Genomic DNA, 7,586 nt, shown 5'->3' on the forward strand with positions numbered 1-7,586 from the left:
ATTATTCTCTAACGTTCTTAGAAAGTTTTCAGTGGCTAGTTTTAGTTTTGTTCCCAGAATGTTCTTTTAAAAGTTTGGAGAACATTCTTTAAAAACATTATTAAAATGTTTAGTAGTAACATTCTTTTAACATTATTCTCTAATTTTCTCAGAACGTTTTCAGCGGGTAGTTTTATTTGTGTTCCCAGAATGTTTTTTTAAATGTTTAGAGAACATTTTCTAAAAACATTATTAAAATGTTTAGTAGTAACATTTTTATAACATTATTCTCTGACGTTCTTATAATGTTTTTAGCGTGTAGTTTTATTTTTGTTCCCAGAATGTTCTTATAAATGTTCGGATAACATTTTTTTAAAAACATTATTAAAATGTTTAGTAATAACGTTCTTATAACATTATTCTCTAATGTTCATAGAACGTTTTCAGCAGGTAGTTTTATTTTTGTTCCCAGAATGTTTTTTTAAATGTTTAGAGAACATTTTCTAAAAACATTATTAAAATGTTTAGTAATAACATTCTTATAACATTATTCTCTAACGTTCTTATAATGTTGTAAGCGGATAGTTTTATTTTTGTTCCCAGAATGTTCTTTTAAATGTTCGGATAACATTATTTAAAAACATTATTAAAATGTTTAGGTGTACCATTCTTACAACATTATTCTCTAACGTTCTTAGAAAGTTTTCAGGGGGTGTTTTTATTTTTGTTCCCAGAATGTTCTTTTAAAAGTTCAGATAACATTTTTTTTTACAACATTATAAAAATGTTTAATAATAATATTGTTAGAACATTATTTCTCCTAAAAGGTAGGATAACATTCTCTAAGAACACTCTAAAAATGTTTTGTGATGATGACCTTCTATAAATGTTTAATCATAACATTTTTAGAACATTATCCCTTTATTCTTATAAAGTTTTTAGCAGGAAGTTTTATTTTTATTCTTAGAACGTTCTTCTAAAAGTTAGGATAACATTCTCTAAAAATACTCTTAAAAATACTACTTAACATTCTTATAAATTTTTTAGTGGGAAGTTTTATTTTTGTTCCCAAAATGTTCTCTTAAACATAAAAAATGCTTAGCTATAACATTGTTAAAACATACAATTTTATTAATCTCTAAAATAAAACAAAAATCTAACAGGTTTATGAATGGCATTCACATAAATTATTAGAAGTTCTGCGTACAGTAGATGCCCAACATTAAATGAAGAACTCAGTAAAGTCCAATGTGCAATCACACGTCTTGACTGCTGTTTGCTCAGAGCGCTCATCATCAGTCTTTGGTTGTCTTGGTTCTTGCAGAAAAAGAATAAAGTCATCTGCATTAATAGGTGTTCTACTGTTCTTCTCTTCTTCTTTTTCAGCTGCTATCCCAGTTAGCAGAATTGAGCTCCATTCTCTGTGTGCATGGTAGAGTTTTTCCTCATAGCCTATAAAAGAAGATCATGCAACAGTGTAAACAAAAATAATACAAATACATATTACATATTAAGATCACAAGCAATATTGACTTTGAAAACTTTCAAAATTAGCCAGCCTAATTATTAATCAGAAATTAATTAGATTAGTTTATTTAAAAGTATAAATATGATACCTTATGAGTATCTATTTTGTTTCTGTAATTTAAAACATATACTTAATCCATTATATACATGTTAAAGGGATACTCCACTTTTTTTGGAAATAGGCTCATTTTATAACTCCCCCAGAGTTAAACAGTTGAGTTTTACCGTTTTCTAATCCATTCAGCCGAGTTTCTGATATTTAGAAGAATGTCAGTAACCAGACAGTTTCTGGTCTCATTGACTTCCATAGTATATATTTTTTCCTACTATGGAAGTCAATGAGACCAGAAACTGTCTGGTTACTGATATTCTTCCAAATATCAGAAACTCGGCTGAATGGATTCGAAAACGGTAAAACTCAACTGTTTAACTCTGGGGGAGTTGTAAAATGAGCCTATTTCCAAAAAAAGTGGAGTATCCCTTTAATAACACAACTAGAGGCTAAATTATTTTAACAAACTACAAACTTGGCTTGAGAAGTGTGAACCTCGAACTCAGGTAGCCTTGAGCACAGCTGCAGCATGTCACAGCACTGCCCACGATGCTTTTGCTCTGATGTAACAGCTTATTTTCATCAGTTATATTGTCTATGGATTGTTACATTTCTTACAGATTTCTGCTTGTTTTAAATCAGATACAGATAAAGTAGTACTGCATTTGAGATAGAACAATTTCTAGTGTGATTTAATCATACCTGTGAATCGTCTCTTTGCTATTAGCTAAGCTGTAAGTTTTAGTTACTTCAAAAGCAGAAAGAAAAATATGCTATAACTTCTGTTTCTTATTGAGAAATCACAGGACAGTGTTGACACTAACTTTTTGTGCTCCAGTAGGTTTCTGTGTGCGCACAATCTGCATGTTAAATGTGAGCTACTGTCTGTGCATATGAAAGCTTGTTTCCGCCATGGAATACAATTTTTAAAAAAGGTAATTGCGAATCACAATTCAAACTTTTTTTTCTCAGAAGTGCGAGATATAAACTCGCAATTGGCCGTTTGAAAGTCAGAATCACAGGATAAATTAGTAAAACCTGAGAAAAAAAAGCAATTCTGGCTTATTTTTTTTTTTGCTGTCGTTTCTATATGAGAACATTAATGCACTTCATCAATACAGCTGCTCTGAGAGTCACTTCAGCAGCATTTTAGCTTCATTTGAGAAAAACTATCATCATATCATAAAACACAGAGAAACTCAAAGGTCTACACGGCAATCCGTCAAATAAAAGTTTGGTTTAACCTTTGAAGAACGTTTTGCTTAAATCATTACATTTTAAATAATTGGTTATAGCAATTTAATTAAACCATTCAAATGGAATCAAGAAAACAAAAAAAAATTTACTTTTGGGAGATGCGAGAGCGAAGTAGTCCAGTGATAATTAACAGGCAGCCATGTTGCTATGTCCAACAAGCCATGGCGCTCTCACGCCACACATCATATTGTCACGCAATGAAAAATACATTGCGGATCACAGAAAAAACGCTGAAACGTTTAAACGCAGAGACAAGACAGAGCAGGTTACTTTTGATATGAAAGTTGAAACAAAGTCTCAACGTTTAATTTGTGTAATTTTTTTAGAAAAAAATATTTTTGGTAAAATAAAAATGTAAAAAATACCTGTCAATCAAACTCCCTCGAAGGGTGAATTCTGAGGGGAGTAAAAAAGACAGCTCACAATTCTGATATTTTCTTGCAATTGTGTGTTCTTGCCTCACAATTCTGAGAGAAAAAAAACAACTGTAATTTTACTGATGGAAACAGACAGTAAAAAAGTGGACTTCAAAGATTTCTTATTCTGTAGCTCCCTGTGGGATTTTTTTGACAAGTCCATAAAAATGCATCCATCCATGATAAAAGTACTCCACACGGCTCTGGCAGGTTAATAAAGGCGAAAGGTGAAGCGAAGTGATGCGTTTGTGTAAGAAACATATCCATATTTTATATTTTAGGGCTGGGAATCGATTAAAAAAAGTAACTGATTATTTACACAATTTGCTGTAATTAAATGCAATTAATTGCATTTCCCCCAAGCTTGTAATCATCAATATTTAAACTTAGAATAACCTAATTAAACAACAAAAAGGAAAAAAAGGAACAGAAAATAGCCCTGTATTAAAATAATATTAAACATCAATATATCAATATATTATTATTTTTCAATAATCAATCAACATAATAAATTTAACAATTTATTATTATAATTTTTTTTTTACTAATTATCAAAATAAAACATAGTCCTACAAAGCTATTATTACAAGAGCATGTGATCAGAGCAGGTCATTTTACCATTGTTGTCAGCATGACTATACCAGCTCAGTAGGGCTATTTCACAGAAGTCTACTACTGAGAAATTTCACGTTATTTGACTTTGCTTTTCCAGTGCGTGATCGGTACATGATTGGAGCGTTTGGGCCGTTAACGACAGAGCAGAACGCGCAGCGCAAACACGGAGCAGAACATTGAGCAAAGAGCTCAATGTTTGCTCAATGTTGTGTGTGTGTGTCAGTGCGCCGACACACACACACGGAATGGAGAGCGCGGAGCGGAAAAGACCCGGTCATGAAAGCTGCGCGAGAATAAAACCTGATCGCCGAACACGGAGGGGCGGGACGGCATATTTTGCAGCCTTTTCCGCAACAGGAAGTCATTAAAATGAGGCAAAAAAAGTGCTGCGTTAATTGCATTTTTTTTATAAACTCGTTAAGCATCTCAAATTAATCGCGAAGATTAACGTGTTAATTCCCCCAGCCCTACCATATTTATAATTTTATCGACTTAAATAACTAGCTTCCAGCAGACAGCCATATGCAAGTCAAATTACGCCCAAAGAGTTAGTCAACGCATCGATACGCATATGCGCCTGCAAGGCTACGCATCACTACACTTCGGCCGCCATATGCGTCTATGAGTAGAAAAATGTGTCGTCCCAGTTTTTGATACGCGACGCACCGTTGTATGCAATAGGCTACTATGCGTTGTTGGTGGGGGCAAAAGTGCAAGTTGCTTGCGTCCGACGTGTTGACTATAAAAGGCTCTTGTCGGTGCATGACATAGGAGTAGCATAAGCTTTGACGGCTCTCGCGGTTCAAACAAACAGGGCTAGGCAATAAATTCAAGCTCCTCCCACATTTCTCTTTATATGATTCTCTTTAATGATCATTTTTCTAAAAATCTCTGTGGAAAGAAAGTCAGATATAAATCTGGGACAGATATAAATCTGGCACGAGGGAGAAAAAAATAGATCATTTTTATTTTGGAGTGCATTGTGCGTTTAAAATTGACTACGGTTTTATAAAATGCAGTGGATACTTACTAGTGATGGACTTGTTTCTCTGTTGGTGCCTGTTCTGCTCCGTAAACATTGGTCCAATGCTTGATCTTAAGAAAATGTAAAAAGTGTGTTAATGTGTGTTAACAGACTATTGATCTGGGTGACATAGGACCATTTTTTATGTTTTCCTTAAGTGTTAGGCTATATAAATCTGGAGAACCCTTACTAACATTAACCATGGTTTTGCTACACTAACTAAATGGTAATAAATTATTGTAATCAATCCACCATAAAAATATTGTTTCTACACTTTACTATAATAAAAACCATGGTTAATTTAGCAAAGGACCCTGGGAACATGTCCTAAAAAGAACAGCTCATCCAAAAAATAGACTCTCTATCGTTATTTACCGGTACTCCATGTTGTTCCAAAACTGTATGAATTTATTTTGTATAACCTTAATTAAGATATCTTGAGAAATGACTTCACTGTTTTTTTTTTTTTTTTTCATAAAATGGGTTCCAATGTTGTTTAATTCCCAACATTCTTGTGTTTCAGAGAAGTAAGTCATACAGGTTTGAAAATAATTTCATTTTGAAAGGACATTTATGTTATGTATAAAGACACAATGTTCTCAGTTCCCTCATTGTAAAGCTCCTATGCTGATGTTTATTTTATTTTATTTTTTCAAAATGTTGCAAGTAAAATGTTCTAATTGTGTTAACTTGTCACATTAGAAGAACGTTTTATGAAGAACATTCAACATCTCATCTCTCAATGATATCCTCAAAACATTTCCCTAACGTGACAGAGAGAATGTTCTTCTTTTGTTATCATGACACATTGGGACAATGTTATATTGAGATCATTGTACAACTTTAACTTTAGCAACATTCCCAAAATATGCTCAAAATGTTGCAAGTAGAATGTTCTTCTTTTGTTATCATGAAACATTGGGAACATTTGTTTCCATAAAATGGGTTCCAATGTTGTTTTATTCCCAACATTCTTGTGTTTCACAGAAGTCATACAGGTTTGAAAATAATTTCATTTTGAAAGGACATTTATGTTTGGGTCAGCTAGGCCCATAAAAACTCATATCAAGAAGACAGGTACAATTTTGACTGGAGGGTTTGGACCAGTGTGCCTTTGAGCAGAGTTTACATGTTCTGCCTCTATTTCACGTGTATTTTACTATGACAATACTCACCGCAACTGAAGATCATGTGGCTGGATAATTTATTCCCAAAATTCCTGGATAATGGGAAACACACACATACAGCAATATTATTAGCTATTTGTATTTACTTACTAAAAGAGACATAAAAAGCTTGCAAATTTTTACTCACCAGCTCAAAAACATATTATGATGATGACTCATCATTTTGACGGTAACGTTAGGCCGATATCCCGCGATCATTCAAAAGCCTAGTTTTCATAGTGTGGGTCGAGTTCCTCTCTGTATAAAGACACAATGTTCTCAGTTCACTCATTGTAAAGCTCAGACTATGCTGAGGTTTATTTTTATTTATTTTTATCAAAAACTAACTTAGCTGACAATATTTAGCCTAACGTTACACATGCAGCCTGAAACATTGACATAATATCGATATTGCTCTAGTCGCATTTAAAATTAGCTTCTCAATTTAACACACTATATTTTGATGTAGCAGAATGTATTTTTATATAAAATAAAGTTATTTACCTTCCGCAGATTGCAATATGTCCGTTACACGTAGGCTACGAACGTTGTTAAAATTCGTTGTCCATTTACATCCCGCAACTCGCTCAAAATAAAAATGTAACAGTACGATGCAAAATAATCCATGTTTTAAACAATGTAAAAGCCACAGAACCGAAGGAGGCTAGTACTGAAGATCCCGAGCAGCAGCAGCGCGCGTACACACACCAGTGTTGCCAACTATTTTCAAAGGAAAGTAGCTAACGCCTCCCCTTAAAGTCGCTAAATGTCGCTAGATGACGTCATACGTCAATTAGCATATTCATGACGTCATCGCGGCGTACTTGCGTTCTGCCTGCCTAATGTTTTTTCTCATTAAAATCATGCTCACATACTGTATTTTAGTATAACATAATAATATAATATAGCCGAATATCCAATAAAGCTGTTCTAATTTACTATATTTTTTTGTCAGACGAGTAGCTATTGAATGACTATTTTTTATATGTGTAAAATTATCTGAATTGAGAGAGTTCGGGAACTGGGTGAAGTTGTGAACTAAAGCACTGTTAAAGTGAGTATGCAAGTGATAAGCACAAGAAAAGAAAGGAAAATAAAATGGTCAAACTAAATTCTTTAAATATAAAACAAAGTAATAAGTCCGTGAAACAACACTGCTCATTCACGTCTGTAAGCTGCCGTGCTGCTGCTCCTCTCTCAGCCATTCACTGAACAGGGTAGACGCAGAGAGAGGTGTGTGACGGCAGGGAGAAAGCAAAACTCGCGCTCGTAGGACTGTGCTGGCAACATTTAGAGGTTACTGAGGTTTGTCCAAAAAGTAGCTAGATTTGTCGCTAGTCGCTGTTTTGAAAAAATGTCGCTAAGGGGGTCTGAAAAGTCGCTAAAAATAGCGACAAAGGCGCTAAGTTGGCAACACTGACACACACACACACACACACACACACTCTAACAGACGAATATTCAAACTTGACCAGTAAAAGGCGCGCATAGCTGCCATTGGCCAGATTCCTGGATGACAGTCTGAATAACCAATCATGCTCAAAACAACT

General features: G+C 34.0%; 1 long non-coding RNA gene across 1 annotated transcript; it reads right to left on the bottom strand.

The window, feature by feature from the left end:
• Positions 1-1,084: 1,084 nt before the first annotated feature.
• LOC311083720 lies at positions 1,085-6,776 on the bottom strand. Its single transcript, XR_014606346.1, has 5 exons — positions 6,541-6,776; positions 6,185-6,294; positions 6,046-6,089; positions 4,877-4,941; positions 1,085-1,431 (listed from the first exon to the last, which is right to left on the bottom strand). It is a non-coding gene; the product is annotated as an uncharacterized lncRNA (long non-coding RNA).
• Between the last annotated feature and the right edge of the window lie 810 nt (positions 6,777-7,586).

Source organism: Abramis brama (genome assembly GCF_963993115.1).
Source record: "Abramis brama genome assembly, chromosome: 5".
NCBI classification, from domain to species: Eukaryota; Metazoa; Chordata; class Actinopteri; order Cypriniformes; family Leuciscidae; genus Abramis; species Abramis brama.